Below are 17,813 nucleotides of genomic sequence, written 5' to 3'. Positions count from 1 at the left end.
ATTAGAAACTGCCAAAAGAACATCTGTTTACAGTCACCACTTCTAAGGATAAATTTGCATCATGAAATAGCTTGTGCTTGAGTACAAGAGCAATTAAAACCGAGAAGGAAGATTTCACTCCTTTTTAAGGTCAATTTGCACTCTGCTTGCCTTCGCACTGCTACACAGTTTGAAAAATCACTGTGCAAAAGACTCCTTTACGAGACATACAGCAATGCATACGCTTTCTCCCTCTAGCACGTTAGCAGAGATAGGCTTTGAGTTATGGGGCATAAAATAACTTCTAAGAAATGCAGACCGTTTTCCTACAATTGGCTAAGGATGGGAGCAGATGATTCTTGGCCTTTGTACGTTCTGCTTGGTTTCTGCAGGCACCCGATACTCTCCAACCCTGCCTGGGGCACCGGTTTTGTATCTTGGGTACAGAACAGAATTAAGCTCTGGCACATCTGGTTTCTGCATGTCGAATAAGCCTCACCGGTTTGAGGGGGGAACTCGCAATCTGTTCCCTGCCGTAGGATTCCCTAGGATTGGTATGGTTTTAACGTACCCTATTAAAAGATTGTATTGTTGCTGGAATTTTGTCCTGCTCAAAATTGGCTTGATACAGCTGCCCTAACACTTTCCTGTTTGGGTCTTTTACTGGTTGAGCACTCACTAACATGGGTTATATTGTAGAGTTGCCTCTTCAGACTGAGAAATGCTTAGGTCCTTTCAAAGAGTGTGGCATCTAAAGGGTAAGGCTGTGAGAGCAGGGACATCCTGCAGAGTTTTCTACAAGGCTATGGTATTTTCATACGTAAGTGCGCTTGTGCAATTTGTGTGTGTGTGTTGGGTTTTGCTTTGGGGTTTTTTTTTTGTTTTTCTTTAAACCTCTTGCCTCTACTCAGTGGGGAATATTTGGATTTACTTACGTATTTTTAAATCAGAATTGCGGTGTGGGGGAAACCCAAAAGGTGAAGGACACCGATAGGCATTTGTTTTTTTCTCATTCTGGAAATGTGACTTAAAACTTAAGCCTGTAGCTTAAGAAAAAAGTAATACACGCTTCCTGTACCAAAACAAAGCATCAAAAATTGATGCTTGCCGTTAACAGATGCTGGAATGTCTGACAGCATACTTGGCTGAAATCTATTTTTTTCTCTTTCCCTTTTTGTGAAGAGTATCAGATGAGATCTTAAGGATAAAACTTTTAGCAATATGTAAATTATTCTGTCACCAAAACCCAGGGGTGCATGTTCTGGCATATATTTGCAATGTTGATGTTTCATGGTCTCTTCAGTCATTCAGCAACCTGTCTGTGTAATTCCATGAACGTAGCAATATTTCTTTGCCTTAATTATCTCCTTGAAACAAGAGAAGAACATACTTGAACTTTACCTAGGCACATGGACTATGTCTAGTGAGAAGTTCATGAGTAATGATTTCAGGATTTCGTTTACAGTGTAACGCCACATTGTAGTCTAATAAATAGAATTCAGAAAGCTCAAGGTAAAAATCAAGCATATAACATTAAAATGGAGTTCTAGGACCTCTAATAATTAAACTTGTCCAAGCTATATGCAAAACCAAGAACATTTGCCAAACTCTTAGAATAAATGTATGTAATTGTGGCATGCTGCTTAACAATAAATGAACTGTGGCGTTTCTTTGTTATTCCATTTGAGATAGTACGTTTTGTAGCAAATAATACATATAAACCTTATAAAATCATATAAACTTCTGCTTTCTGGTGTGACTGACTATATTTAATGAAGGCTCTAGGAATAATTGAACAGAAATCATTGTGCAGACCTTACAGGTTGCATCCCAATAACCACGGTGAAATTCAAGAAGTAGCGAAGACATAGTAAACTCCCAGCATGTTGCCTGTGTATCACGTTACCAGCAAATCTCCTTGCAGTAAGTTGTCTTTATTCACTGCTGTTTCCAGAAACGGTTGCCATAGCTTTCAGAACCATCAGTCTCCGAGACCGTTAGTGGTTAAATCCCGTACCGGAAGAGAATGAGAAGAGGATTTCATGTTCCCAGCCCTTTACTGTCCTCTGCTAACATTCATGGTGAATCGAGTGTATTCTTACTAATTACCAGCTAAAAGGCAAACGAGCAGGGCATGTGCCTTTCCAGGGAGACAGTTTTTCAATTATAGCACGCGTGTATTTATAAACACACGGAAATGCTAAATAGGCACAAAAGTGAAAAGTTTGCTTGGAGGATAATGAAGGGATTTTTCACTGCTGCAGAAACGCTCTGAGAGTTGGCTGGTTGGAGCGCTCTTCGTTTGCTTGGGGAAGGACGCCTCGTAGCCGATCCTGAAGGGAACAAGCAGTCTGCTGCTTTAAAATGCCGACCAAGGAAGAGGCGTGGGCGCGTCTTGTCAGAAGCAGCTAACACAACAGTGTGTAATAACCTCATCCCTTTGTCCTGTGACATTTTAACATTTATACTCCCACGTTTTGTGCCTTGCCAGCATTTCAACTTCCACGTTCTTTTATCTCAGCTGCTTCTTTTCTTACAGTTGTCCAACTACTTTTGCCAGTGGTGGTCTTGCAAAACCCTCTGTCCATGTACTGGCCCTGCAGAAGAACACTGTCTCAATTCTGCATTTCTGCATGTGCTTATTATAGACAGAAGCGTTTGTGTCGCTCCATTAAAGTTTCCTGATGCTGAACATGACCAGATTTGCGTTTCAGCTTTTTCTAACGCTGCCAAACATGAGCTGCTAGGTGATTGCCTCAATCTGCCTTTCTTTGAGGAGCTTCAGCTAAAAAACATTTAGCTGCTCTGGGTAGTATTTGGGGAGCACCGAGTCAGATGCTTAATGCAAACAACTGCCCTGAGGCTCTCGCGTGCCAAAGCCCTTTAGCAAAGGTCCTGCCCTGGTGTCAGGGGTGAGACTTGTGCTGCTGCAGGGATAAGGTGCCAGCCCTTGGCAGCCCCAGGTATTGGTCAACTTTGGGGACACGTGGGAGTTTTGATGACTGGTGGAGAAAAAGCTGCGCAGGTGGAAGTGGAAGAGTAAGTGGGAAATGTAACCGCTTCATGCTGGCTCTTCAACTGCTTCTTGACTGTATCTTCAGAAGCAGCGTTTGCTATTTTTAACTGGCTGCAGCAATTAAAAAGAAATGCTGTCTTTTCTGTGAACTGGAGATCAAATCTGAATCTCGTTACTGTAATGTTTCCATGGCAACATTTTGCCTGTTTATTCCGTATAGTTGAATGCAGAATTTGGGTTCAGACGAACTTTATGTTCCATGCAAGTAACAAGTTAGAATTTTTAAAACTGAATTAAAACAGTTATGCACAGCTACTGTAGATCGATATGTACTTTTTGGTGGGATATCGGTCCTAACGCTGAATGCGAACCACTTGCAGTTGTTAGTTGCCTATTAAATAAATGGCAATTACAGATTTCTCTTTAAGCCTGACCAGTTTTCAGACTGTGAAAGAAAACTTTCTCCAAGCACCACAGATTTTGCATACTCTGCTGCAAGTCATGCCAATACATCTGTAGCACAACATGCCTTGTAGAAGTAGCAGGCTTCTTCTCCTCCTTATCCTTAAGGACTCAAGGAGTCTTAATGAAATGCAGACTGCAAATTAATCATGAATGTACGTTTTGCATGATTGCAAGTTTGCAGTTTATTCCAATATATTTTCAAACCTTGTATAAAATGAAGTTGCCCAAAGTGTGAATCTGAGGTGCGACTGAAATAGTTGGCTGCATTATCAAAATCTCATATATTACAGGAGCCGTTGAAGCGCAGCAGTAGTGGATACAGATGGGCGCTACCGGAACAATCAAGCACTAATATGGCACTGTGGAAATTGTTAATGCTGCAGGTCTTTCTGCTAACTGCAGTGGCTTGCTAAAAACAGACCGAATAACAAAGAAAGGACAGTAATAAGCGCATCATCATAGATGAATTCCATACATCTTTTTAACTGACTGTTGCAAAACATTTGTACTACTGGCTTACTGAAATACATTTTCAATGCTGCTGTTATGTTTCCTATTTATCTCAGTTTTTAGTTTTGAACTTGTCAATGACTAATTTCAGTTGATAGTGTATAAATATATTAGCAGAAAAAAATGCAACTGGATTGCCAGGGTGAGAGGTGTAACTTGTAGCTGTATTTAAGGAATTCATAAAGCCAGCGACTGATCTCAGAGGTATGAACTGTACTGACAAGATGGTAGTTGTGCATCAGATTAATGAGAAGGATACCCCAGCGTCTTCCAAGGCACTGTTATGGATATGCTATATAAATTGACAGTGATCTTCCGCAACATTTTCAACCAGGTGCCTTTTTAAAATAGCATTCTAAATTAGGTTTGGAATATATTTCTATTCGGTACTTGAAATGGAAATGTACAGTCTTGTAAGGGAATCTATGCATCCTACCATCTATCTGTTTCTCTCTCTCTCTCTCTTTCTCTCTCTCCATATATATATATATATGCGTGCCCACATGCACACACACGATTGTCAAGTGTGATGTTATGACAAGTGCTGTCATAGCAGCACATCTTCTCTATTGGGTGCTGGTAAGAGCGCAGATTAAAGCAACCCAAGAGGGATGCTGGTGAGCACGCTCCAGAAAGCCAAGACATGACTTGGAAAAATACCAGTGGAAATCATGTTTCAACCGTGAAAATATAAACTGGTATGTAAGAAACAGAAGAGGAACAATAAAGTACCATTAGATATCTGATTATCTGTGACAGAATTTAATGGCAAGCAAATAATCAGTGTATCGTTTGAGCACAGATGTTTCTGTGCATCTCAGGAATTACGTCCAGATATTTGAAGAATGGCTTTATCTCTATTTTTAAGATGTAATTGTAAAAGCCAGCAGCTGATTGTTTGGGCAAAAGAAGAGTTTGTAATGATCAAGATCCCAGAACTCTACTTATTGTTTGACAAATAAGCTGTCCTGAGGACTTCAAGGTATAAGACCTACTAGTGGGTATGAACAGTAGCACAGACCACATACTTGTATTATTAAAGCAACCAGCAAGGTAAATTTATGTATTTTCTTATTTATTAGTCATAGCTGCCTGATTTATTTATTCCCCCCCCCTTGAGCCTCCTGTTGTCTATTTAAGCACTGGAGTTGCCAGAAATGTTTAGAACCTCAAGAATGTACTTTTCTGGCTTAAAACTGAGCAGGTTAAAAAGCTTGATGCCTTTTAATGGGGAAGATCTTGTCATGTGATCCAAGTGATTTGAAATGAAATGAGAAAATTCATGAAGGCCCAGTGAACTCTGGGGACTGTCAAATCTTATATTTCATGGGGGGGAAGACTTTGCAATAGCCTTTATGTTTAAGTTGCTGTTGCCCATGAGTTACAGCCCAATCTTCTTCTACTTAGTCATGCCATTTGTTCTTTCTTGGTGTCATTAAATTTAGTTGCTTTTGGTCAAGAAATTCTATTTAATCAAGGTTTTACTATGTTCACATCCTCCCTAGATCCACCAGTTTTCTTTTATAATGAAAGAAAAGTGGGTCACAAGTTAAAGAAACTTAGTTTGACTGCTGTTCTCCTAATGAAATCCTGCAGCATAGGCTCTTCACCGTGAGCTTTTATAGCTTTTTAACTAAAGTCCTGTAACTAAAAATGTCTCTTGACTAGTTCATATAGCAGTGTTTAAAAGCCCATACCTGCCTGATAAATGCTGTGTCTTCTTCTATCAGCCACCTAAGATCTTCAGATATAAAAGGTACATACTTTTTAGAGGCATTAATTCAGCAGTATTGAAGAATAATTCTGGCTGGTAATAATTGATTTTTACAATGTTAAAGCTTCCAAGGTCAGTGCTTTGCTTTCAGAAAGCTTCACTGTACCTTTATGCACATGTGCATTCACAGGGTGGAAGTCACTGATAACTTACCCTGAAATTTAATATTTGCAGAATACCATCTTCTTTGGTTACCTCCTGCTTAACGTAAAGTAGCTTGTGTTGATGCATCTTGGAATCACAGGATATTTAACTTACGACTAAGACTCTCTTCATTCTCTCCCAAAATAAAATGGACAAGAAGCTATGTAAAAGTACTCCTATGTTGCATAAAATATCAGGACCATAAGAATAGGAGCTATTACTCTTAGCGAAGAATTAGAAATGATGAAAGGAGGAATTAATTTTCCCCGTCTTTATAATTATATATTCCGTATTCCTACAGAAATAATGTCTTGTATCCACTGATGTCATGGCAATATTTACAATAAGATCCATTCCCGGTGAAACCAGTGAGACGTAAGTGTTCATACCCATCCACGTAAATTAATTTTGGGGGGGGAAATTCCTAATCATGATAAGACCAGTTATTCTAATACATCAGTTTCAGGCGTCCATCGTTAACTGCACATTTTGCAGAATGGTACAGTGTTTCATCAGAACAGACCCAAGGTCTTTCCCTGAGGACTGCGTCTGCAAAGAGAAGCTTGCCCTTCCGTACTGCAGAAAATTGCACGTTTCTGGCATCACGGGAGCTTGGAGGCTTGATGACAGTAATGTGTTCTTATTCTCCAAGCCTGCACTTGTGTGAGCTCTGGTGCTCTTCTTTTATCTCCCCATTCAGAAATACGGACATTGGAGTCACACCACTGCTTCTCAGTGATCCTAAATAGAAATGAGGTGCCATTATACGATGTCATTATATACATAGCTGTTACTGAGATGATATTACACCATCAAGGTTGAGAACAAGTCCAAGGAAGCATGCACACGGTTTTATGGCCGGAGAAATTGAGGCACAAAGTGTTTCACCGGACTTGGTGGGAGGTTCCTGGTGAAGTAAGGGGCAGCGTGCGGAGCTGCTGGGGACCACCAGCCTAGCACCGACACCTCAGGACTGACTGCTGGAAACAACTGCAAATTCCTGCTCAGACTAGCTTCTCCCACAGCCTTCTGCAGGTCTCAGTAGATACGTTCATATGTATCCTCTCTATATGACATGCCTATTAATGACTTGCAAGTGAGAGGGTGTGAAAAAAAGCTTGTATATTTATCTACATATATGTAACATTTATAAAAGAAGATAATTAAGAGGTTGGAAGTCTTAACTAGAATGGAAACGGGTGATATTGCTCTTCAGAAATATTATTTCTGGTCTTGAGATTTTTCCAGAATGAAGCATAACTGCTTTATTATGGCTGTGCATCCCGCAGTTTTATGTGATAATCTGTCTAAGATATTTGGGGCTTTACTTTTCTTTTTTTAGAGCTCCTCTTATTTTTCTTCTCACTTAAGATGTAAATGCTAAGCAAACCTCATTTATCGAACCTGTTAATCTCTGGATTAGCACGAGTTGTTAAACTGATTTGCAGAGCTTGTTTTGAGAGCTATTAAGTTTCACCTCTTTCCCCATACTTGACGGAATAGTGATTTTTAGGATTACTGCATAGTTTAAATTCTCTTCCACACAGACACCGTAATTTTGGAGGCTTTCTATGAATTGTAGTAGAAGCAGTGCTGCATTTCTATTTACTTGTAAATGATCTCAGTTTATGGAATATTTTCATTTTATACTCGCTATTCCAGAAGAAGAAATTGAACTTAGGGTCATTTCAAGATATTGGACACTCTAGAGTTTGTGTGAATGAAAAGATGTGGTTCTGAGTTGAACTTCATGTCTAATGTTATAGATCTAATTAAGCTAGCTGTATAACTTACGAATGAGTGAAAAAAATCTCAGAGGGGTTGTGTTTTCATTTTAGGCTAGCCCCGTCCTTTTTAATGTAGGTCAGAAAATGGTTTTATTAATTCATGGGATTAAACAAATTTAAATGGTATTTTTTCTTCTGAAATTAATTCCATTATGGAGAGTCCTATGGCATTTAAAAGGAATGAAACCAATAAGGTTTTCTACATAAATTACATTAGAAATGTGCATATTTTAAAGGAATTATCTATTTTTTTTAAGAGCGTTTTTGAACCCATCTCCAGAATTGTATTGCAGGGTTAGGATTCTTTCTTCAATGCCAGGAGATACTTTAGGATGACTGTTCCTTTTGTGATATTTTATTAAAACTTTCCACAAGGGTTTCCATCTGAAGATGTTCTGCTATAATGCAATTTGTGACATTTTCTTTCAGGTGAGTCAGATGTTCTGCAGATTTAAATTTATATGTGAGGTGAAAAATGTTTGTTTTATTTTAGTAGAACCATAGCAGAGCAGGGGAGGGAACAGATGACTTTTACCTTTCAGATGTTTAAGATGGGCATGAGTCATATCTTGGCTGCCTGTGACCTGCTTTGAACCACCCTGGGCTACATGGAAAGTTACTGGCTGCAGGCATAGTCATTCAGGCACTTAAACGTAATAAATGAGTGAAAAAATAGCCTGGCCCCCTCTCACTCACTGATAGGCACGTACAAACGCGTAAGAAAAATGTCTCCTGGAGTTTCTATTAGAACCCAAGAGATGCATGCATATATTGAAATCAAAATAAATTAATATTTTTAGACAGAGGAACTTTTTTTCCTGCTCACGGCTATGTTTCACTTGACCATGGCCAGTCAACTCGTGACAACAGCTTTCCTGTCTTGTCTGGTGCTATCACAGCTGTTGTGGTTTGGCCAAGATGGCAGCCTTAAAATATTTTTGATTAATACATACGTACTTACAGGTTTATGGCTAGTTAACAGTTTGAACTGTTTGGCAGAAAAGAGCAACAGTGGGAGCCCCTGTGAGTATATGAGCTACTCGCACCCTGGCCTTGGGTCTGTGAGGATGTCACTTGTGGGGATTAAAAAAAAACCCACAAAAAAACCCCCAGAAAACCCCAAAATGTTATGCCTAGTGTGTGTAACAGGAAAGGGGAGAGCTTTGGTTCTGCTTTTACAGTAGCTCAGAGGAATTGTAGACAGAAATGAATTATTTGGTATGACGGCTCTGGGTCACGGGAGGAGCGTTGCTTCTGAGAACAGATGCTGAATATCAGTGCTTCCTCTCCTACTCTCCCATCAGAGATCCGGTGGCAAAAAATAGTCTTGGGAGGTTGGAAGTGTTGTTTTAAATCTGAGGAAGAAGAAATTGAGTCATGTCTCAATCCTGCACCATCTGACCCGTGCGTCAGTCCTGGCCCACGCTTAGTGAAAGGGTGCGCCATGCTTGCTATTTGAAAATCCATTCTGCCCTTACCCTTCTCTCCCTTACTCCCTTTAGGAGAAAAGGCATGGTTCAAAACTTCTAGGAAAGGCTTCCAGATCTTTGGTCCAAGGAAAAGCCAAGGGCGAGGTGCTGAAGCTCCAGAGAGCAGAATTCAACATACGGTTAATCCTTATTTGCTTAGTTCAGTCTCTTGCCAGATAAATGACTGGCTTTCTCTGTGCCAAAGTCTACTTTGATGCCTAACTCACTCTCCCTCTGCTTCCACAAGCCTTGGCACCCTCTTTTCAAGGCGGGTATTTTTGTGAGGTACTGCAATGCTATTTCTAATGTCAAAATCACTTTATAGCTATATGGTCCTTATGCTACGTAATGACTGATTACAGTCTAATACAGTGCTCACGGATGTCATTATGAGTATATAACGACTTCAACACGCATGACAGCCTGCAGCTGTGGGCTTCCAGTGAATAATTTTATTCTAGCAAGTCTTTTCAAAACAATTTTCTCCCAGTTCTTTCTTGTCACCAAGTTTGAGATGATAAACTGGAGATAACAATGGTTTTCTGAAACATGTCTATTATTAAAAAGCCAGCAGCAGCAGTAAGGGTTGAATATTCAGCTTGTTGGGAATGGCTGTGTGTAACGTAATTGTCAGAATAGCATGATGTGCAGAGCTGCCCTGGATGCTGCCGTGCCGCTCTCGTTAGAGGCCAAAGATCCAACGGGTAAGAATAGTCCCTGAGTAGCTCTCTTAAACGTCTCTGGAAAGGTAGCAGAGTAAAAGAAAGTTTTGAGCCCTGGGAAGGAACAAGGAAGGAGGGTTGTGCCTGCAGCACACTTTGCAGAGCAAAGCTCCGGCTGGGGCTCGTGCCAGGCACTGACTGATACCCATAGCACTTGATCAATATCTAATGTTACTCCCTCTCACTCGTTCATTGCATAATAAAGCTGCAGGACTCAAGGAGCACCCTGGCCCATGTTAAGAAGCTGAAGTTCCTATTAATGAAAATGAGAAGACTAGGAGCCAAATTGAGCACTTGGTGCTAGGGCAACTTTGGGTTATTAGTTTACTGCCAGGGATTTTTCTGTTGAAAGAGGGTTCTTCCTGTGAGTATGGTAGTGGAGTTTGATCTGTGCACCCAAGCAATCATTACTGTTATAAAAGAGTTTTACAGAGTAGACCTGTAGCTAGTATGGTGGGCAAGATGACACAATATTGTACTTAGAACCAAAGTTGTGCTTTGTTGTTAGCCGGTGTGATGTATGGTGCTATAACGAGAGGGGCTGACTTGAATTGTATTGTGGGCTGTCGTGCACACGGACATGGGCAAGACACCGCGCTGGGTTTCCGTGTGCCCCTGTTGACCTACCATAGGACCCTACTGCTTTTGACATAGACCAAAACGCTACCCATTTCCATCTTCTTCACTGTGCTTTCAGCACTTGTAACCTTTGTTCATAGATGCAACAGCCTCTAGTTGTGTTGTCACCACTATGGGTGACCTCTGGGACTCAGCCTTTTGCTGCTTGTACAAAGCTCGTTCAACGTGAGAGATTTTCTCTGGCTGGATTTGATCCTGTGTTAGATCGTTTGTAAGCATCTGTACCTGAGGTGCCCTGACTTAACGCACAAAACGCTGAGCAAATGGTTTTGAAAATCAAGGTAGGAAAAAAGCGCATCCTGTTTTCCTTGAGTGTTGGAGTATTATTTGCCAGGAGACCTAAGAAGTGATCAGTATGCTATTTAATTTTGATTGGTAAATTGAAAAGACATAGCCATTCCATCAAAACATTACCATTTAAAAAAAATCCCACCCAAATTCTAAACTTTCAGGTTAGTTTCACTACTTGTTTTCCTCTCAGCCTAATTCCTGTTGGATAGTTTGAGTATGCTTAATGCAAAACATTTTGTCTGTACTGATGTATGAACAATATTTTTAGAGTTCATTTTTCAAAGCGGATGTGTGTTAACCTTTAATAAACCAGAAAGTTTCATTTTCTGGTTTGAACAATGTACCCTTAATATGGAATCCTGACCTTATGCAATTGTCTTCTGTAACCTGCTCCGTGGGCTTGTTTTTGGTGTGTTTGTTTTATGTCCTTCACGGACTTGCACTAACCTTGCAGCTAATCTAATATTGATTTTTTTCCCAGAAGTTTATTGTTTGCAATTGGAAGTATTTTCCAGATTGGATGCTATACTAATTTTTCACCGCAAAGGACTTGCAGTGCGTGGGTTGCTAGCTGAGATAGTGAGGACAGGAGACCCACAAGTGCCCGAGGTCCTCATTTCAGGTGTGAGCGTTCCCGAAATACACAGTCATCTCAGCCAGATTTCATAAGGCTTTAAAACATAAAAGTCATTATAAGATTCCCAGTCAACGTTAGCATACTCATTGCAGTGGGGCACATCCTGATTTCCATTATCCTTTTATCACGAAAGGAGAGTTGCATCCTTTGCCCAGGAAAGCTTTAGGGGCTCGGCAGGAAGCTGGAGGCCAGGGAAAGCTGCATGGAGTCTTTCCATCCATAACAGCGCTTGCTTTTCAGTCCTAGCACTTAGCGAGTATATAATGTAGCCTCTCTGACTCAAAACTAGGTATTTTATTTCCCATTTCAATTACTCTTTAAAATGCGTCATCCATCATAGCGTTTTAGCATGTGAATAGCCCCAGTGATTGCAGATTGAATCAGATCAGGGTTTACAATAAGACATCTGTCGAGGAAAATACACTTACCGACAATGTAAATATTGTATTCAGATACAAATATGAATCCTCTTGAAATTATGCATTGATTTAGAACAAATGGAATGATATTTATCTCTTTCTCTCTCTCAGCACTGTATCCTACAACACAGGAATGCTTACTACCTCCATTACGTGGCTCTCTGTAGCGCCTGCATCCTTTCAGTCCCCTGGGCTGCAGACAGGAAAAGTAGATTTTGGAGTTCATATAGATACTGTTCTTCATGATGAAGAACACATTAGCTTGAAACTGCTGTAAATCCACTTGCAGGCAGATCTACCTGGGAGTAAATTTTGGCCCAGTTCAATGGAACCAGCTTTTAAAGTAACGTCGAGTTCTCGAGCTGGCTGCTAAAAGCCGTTGCCTGCAGCAGGCTCTGCTTCCTGCTGCTCCCGCACCTTTCGGGAGCTGTTGCTGGTGGTTTTTGATAGACTCACTGACTCTTGTGGGCTTTGGGGTGATTTTTTTCGCTCAAGTTCACAAGACCGTGAGTATAGAAGGTCCAGCTGGTTTCCCGCTCCTAGATTGCCTGTTATTCCTTTGTCCTGAAATTATTTTGGCCATTCTACTTCTATGAGGAAGGAAGTGAGGACTTAGTTGTGCAAGTCCCCAGTGTTTCCAAAGACTTAAAAGCTGTATATAGTAAAGGTTACAGCCATAATGCTGGGGGAGCCTGCATGCAAACATGTAAGTTTAATAATTCAATGTACTCCACGCTTCCTTGAGCAAAGGGTTGATCCTGTTCAGAGTAGCTAGCGCATCCTACCCGAATCTACGTGGGGGCAGTCAACCAGATAGGCTACCCTGTTGCACAGCAGAATTATCCCTCTTTGTTTTAATGGAAATCAACTATGGCTACAGGAGGCCAGAAGTTTGTTTAGGTCCCTAACTTTTAGCTTTTCAGGTAGAATATTTGGCCTTCTACTCTGGTCCTCTTTTTCTTCCCCTTCTCCAGCCAAAGACAAGAATAGCTAAAAATGACTCTTTGCTCCTGGCGGGGTGTGTGTGTGTGTGTCTGTGGGAATTCACTGGATGGTGTATGTTAGCACCTCTCTACTCACACAGTGCTCTGTGATTGCATTAGGTGTGTAGGTATGCAAGCGATACTCCACTGCCGTGGATTTTTCCCCATGCAGATTTCCTAAACGTACAGCCCCAGCAGCAGACCTGTCTCCTGGTTCACCAGTTTCTTCTCTAGCTGTTTCTGCTGCTGTTCAACCCTCCACCATTATAACCTTTATGTGAAGAGGGAAAAAATAGTTCCTCTTGCTATGTCCAGCAGAAACACTTGGAGTAATCTCTTTGCTACGAAATCCTGAGCCTGGTAACTGCTCGGCTCCTGCCCGTCTGGGCTGGTGCGTAGATAGCCAGTTAAAAGGTTGGTGCTGATGTGGTTTTATTGGAGTGGAGGAGCAGTGGGTTAGCATATGGGTTTTGAAAGGCTGCGGTAAGCCTTGGTGTGATTATTTCTTTCAGTAGCTCATTTCTTGGTTATCTTTGTGGATTTTTTTTTTCTACTTGAAGAATATTCCCCACAAGCCAATTTTTTGACAAGAAAGGTGACCCTTGTGATGAATGTGGAGACTCACTTTTCAGAACATTGTACTACAACACCTGCTGAAATTATTTGTCCAAACCTATGTATGACTCTTTTTCCCACCTTTTTTTTTTTTTTTTTTTTTTTCCTGAAACCAGTGCAACATTTCAGTTGGTTCTGACATAGCTGTTTCTTTTTTTGACAGGCTTCTGCCTCATGCTGATAAACTTCAGCCTGACAAAGTTACAGGTAACAGAAATAGGGTTTGCAATCAAAAGTCAGAGGAAGCGTATCCACTGTTATCTGAATTGTGTTTTCTATGTGCATAAAAAAAAAAAAAATAATTGAAATTCTCTCTGCCTCCCGCAAAGAGAAAAACCTTCTTCCAAAGCAGAACTGGTCCCTGCTTAGGCTTTTCTGTTTCGACAAGTACAAGCTGTGCTCACAACCACTTCTGTCTGTGAAAGCAAGGCTCGCTCAAGCATGAATCCCTTCCTGGAACGCCTCTATACCTTGAAAGACAAGGATTGAGAACACCAAGTCTCAGTGGGAAGATTTTGAACAATAGCAGTGGGCTTTATGCTGTGCACTCAGTCTGTTCTGCCTAAATCCAAGACTTGCAGGGACTTTCTGTGGGTTGGGGAACCTTGCAGAGTGGAGGACAATTCCATGCCGGAGCATGGAAATCTCTAGAAACCTGGGGAGCAAAAGGAGGATTCATAGGACCGTTTGCAGGAAAGCAATAAAAGTTCTTCATCTAGAGAGTTTTCTGTATTTGCTGTTCCATATAAATAAATTTATTATATATAATATGTCATTAATAATGAAATAAGCTCCCCATCATACTGACCACTTCTTGATAAGCCATTCACAATGCTCTGCAATGTTTTGCAGCATTGCAAGTTGTTTTGGTTTTTTGGGTTTTTTTTATGATGCTGCTGTTGCATTAAACAATGAGCTTGCAACGGCTGCTGGTCTGTATAACAGTTGCGTGCCTGCGGAATTAATTTTCAGGCACTGAAACTGTTCTGTATGCATCTTGTGCTCAGGCAAATTTTCAGTCTGTTACTGGTTTTGGGCAAGTAAACCCTATAAAATACACTTAAATGTAAAGGCTAAATCCTAGAGTTCTTTTCCACCTAAATTCCTGCTGAAATCAGTAATGCAAGTCCCGTAGCCCTTATTCAGTGAAAGGCTTGCTTATTTGAGGCTGGATCCAGCGCCGTATTAGTTATTTTCATTCAGTGGATGTACGTCCCCTCCTTTCTTTCTCCCAAAGGAAATCTGGCAGCTTGTCTGTTCCAGAGGCTGTGAAATATTGGCAGGTTTCAAAACTAAATGTGTCAGTCTCTCTGACAAACAGTCAGTCAAAGGGCAGACGTGTTCCCATTGCCTTCTCTGAAACCAGCCAGCTCTGCGCTAGCAAGAAACTGGCTCTATGAAATAAGAGCCGCAACAAGACGCTTCCCAAAGTGCTGCCTGTGAATGTGCAGTAATAGTGGAGACTGCGCAGGCTGCACCTCAAGCATGCTCTGCCGCTTCTGGAAAAGGAAGAAAAGTATCATCAGACCTGTGAGGCTGCGAGTCTTTTCTTTGTGCTCTGAAACCCCGTGCTGGTGGTCATTGACCAGCTCTGGAATCAGACAAGGAGCCGTGGTGGGAAGACCTGATGCAGCTGCCTTTGCCTTGGTTCTGGAGGAGCACACTCCTCTGGTTTTAAATTTTTGAGTTTGACGATGCTTTGAGGGTTTGGACTTGATGATTGAAAAGGGGTTGGAAGAGACCTTTAAAGATGGCCTAGTTCCAACACCCCTGCCATGGGCCCGGACATCTTTGATTAGATCAGATTGCTCAATGATAATGTTGGTTGGGTGTGAAGCGTTAGTCCCATTTGTTTGCAAGAACGTGATGTAGGAGAGGTTCCTGGGATTTCGGTCCAGGCTTACGGTGACTTGGAAAGAACAAACTTTGTGCTTCTTGGCCTTTGTGGTGGGATCTGGAGAGCCCAGGCATTTAGAGGCATCCTGAGATCAAATCAATTGCTACTGGAAGGTTTGCAAATGGTAATCTTTCAACCCTTAGCTTTGGCCAGCTGCTGGTACTTCACCAATAAGCAAATTAACTGTTTCAAATTGTAGGTGTTTTTTTCAATTCTGACTAGGAGACCATACACCTGGGGGTTTCTGGTGATCCAGTAGTAATAATTCTGGCATCTCATGATTTAATCGTGCAGCCCCTGGCTTATATCTGTTGCATTTTCAAAGCTGTCAAAACAGCATCACTTTGGAGATGCCCTACCTCCGACCTGATGTTACTTAGTTCGCTTGCCCTGTCCTTGCTACCTTTAAATGAGGAGTTCCAGTGTTCCCATTAGCTGGGGGATTCCTGCCAGAAATGATTTTAAGTCTGCTGTGGAATGAACAGTTCATTAAACTGGGAAATGATTTTAAAGCGTTCAGGAGCCTGAGGCTATCATAGCAATCAAGGTTGCAAATGGTCCCCAGCTCTAAGGCATAGTTCTTATTGTTTGAAAGGATTGGGGATTTGACTGCTTCTTCACACTTTGCAAATTCAGTGTTTTAGTTCTGAAGTCATCCTTTGGTGGTACTTTCTTTCAGTGAACAAACTTTTAGGCTCATTCAACTATATTTCTTGAGGATAGGAAGAACCTATGTCCTTTTCAAAATGGGTTCTAACATGCCTTAGTAGATTAATATGCTTTCGTGCAGCAGAAACTAGACGTACTGAAATACCACAAAGCAGATTGTGTGTATTTCTGGTCCGCTTGGAAGCAGGAAGGGGAAATCTTTCAACAGATTGCTTTTGTGAGACTGATAGCCAAATGCTACAAGATTTTCAGAGCTCTGCTTTAAATAAAAAGTGCTCTAATTGAGGGCATGTTCTTTTTGGTAGTTTTTTGTTTTGTTTTTAAAGGCAGAAGTTGATTTTTGGAGTTCCATCTGTAAGCGTTTGGATTCATAGCCATTAGAATTGTGAAGGATACTCGTAGCACTTTGGGAGCGGTTTGCAGTAAAAATACACTTATGATGATGTAGTATGTAGAAATAGATAATAAAGGTTACAAAGAGTAATAGAAGTAATAGAGCTGAGCTATTGTGATACCTCTCTGAAGTAATTTGCTCCCATTGGGAGGAAATTCAATGAGTCATGTATATCTGTGGGTAGATTGATGTTGTGTGTCATGCTATGTATCGCAGTGTGTTCTTTGCTGCTCTTTGAACATAGAAAAGGAACTTTGAATCTATCTAAAGGATCCTGATAAATATCTGGCTGAGGGAAATATGCCATAAGCCTGAAACAAAATAGAGGAGAATGGCAGAGATGTCATGAATAAGTTTTGCCAGCATTAATCACTGTGATTGAAAAGTATCAAACCTGATTTTTAGAGAATTCCATTATACGTAAGAGATGTTTAAAAAGATTGTCGGAGAATAGTATTTCTCACTAAAGAGAAAAGTAAGCGAAATGCATTTTAACAGAGAATGGGAGTATGTTGGGAAGAAGATTTTTTTCTTTCTCTGTTAACACCAGGAAAAATAAAAACGGTTTTCTAATGAATTTTGAAAGAGGATAAAGTTGGCACCATGGTTCATGATCCGATTTTCAGAATACTTGAACCACACTGGTGAACGGGCATGTGTTACATCCTTCACTTCTGGGGAGAACTTGCTACGATTTTATGCATTGAGACAAGAATCGCCATAGATTCGTATTCAGCAGATGATGAGAGAGTGCTGAAATGATCTCATTTCTTCCATTAGACTAACTGATACAGGACGTTAGTTTTGCTGTTGAAGAAGTAATATTTTTCTTGTATGCTCTGTATTTACATGTCAAATTCCTTAAATCACAGGGAACGTTTTGTGTGCATGAGGAAGCAAGAAGACTTCTTTATCTAAAAGGTTTTTTTAATACTATCATTAACCCACAGTTTTACTACCGTTTTGATAACTTATTTGAGCTTCTGAGCGTAAGGTATAAATAAAAACTTTCGTGTTTATCTTCAACGTGTGTCAAGATAACCGGTTTCTCCGGTGACTGTACAGAAGCTTTTAATCTCTAAATTCATGGCACTTCACTTTCCCCTCTTGCAATGAGAAAAATGTTTTCACCTTGGAAGTCATGATTATTTTATTCATCGTCTATTTATAAATGCACACTGTCCATTTTTTTTTCTCCCTGTTCCTACACGCGATTTGCTAATACATTCTTAGTGCAGTTAAAAGTTTTGGCTGTCGACTGGGGTGCAGGGTAGGTGGTGTCTTGCAGCGGTAGTGTGCATGCAGCTGGCCCGGAGAAACGCGGGGCTTCTAACGACAGGACTCTGTGTTTAAGGATCCTCCTCAACCTGCTATTTGCACGGTACAAACGAGCAAAGCCAGGT

Source organism: Balearica regulorum, chromosome 5 (assembly GCF_011004875.1).
Source record: "Balearica regulorum gibbericeps isolate bBalReg1 chromosome 5, bBalReg1.pri, whole genome shotgun sequence".
In the NCBI taxonomy this organism is placed as follows: Eukaryota; Metazoa; Chordata; class Aves; order Gruiformes; family Gruidae; genus Balearica; species Balearica regulorum.
Note: the sequence above shows the minus strand (reverse complement) of the source record.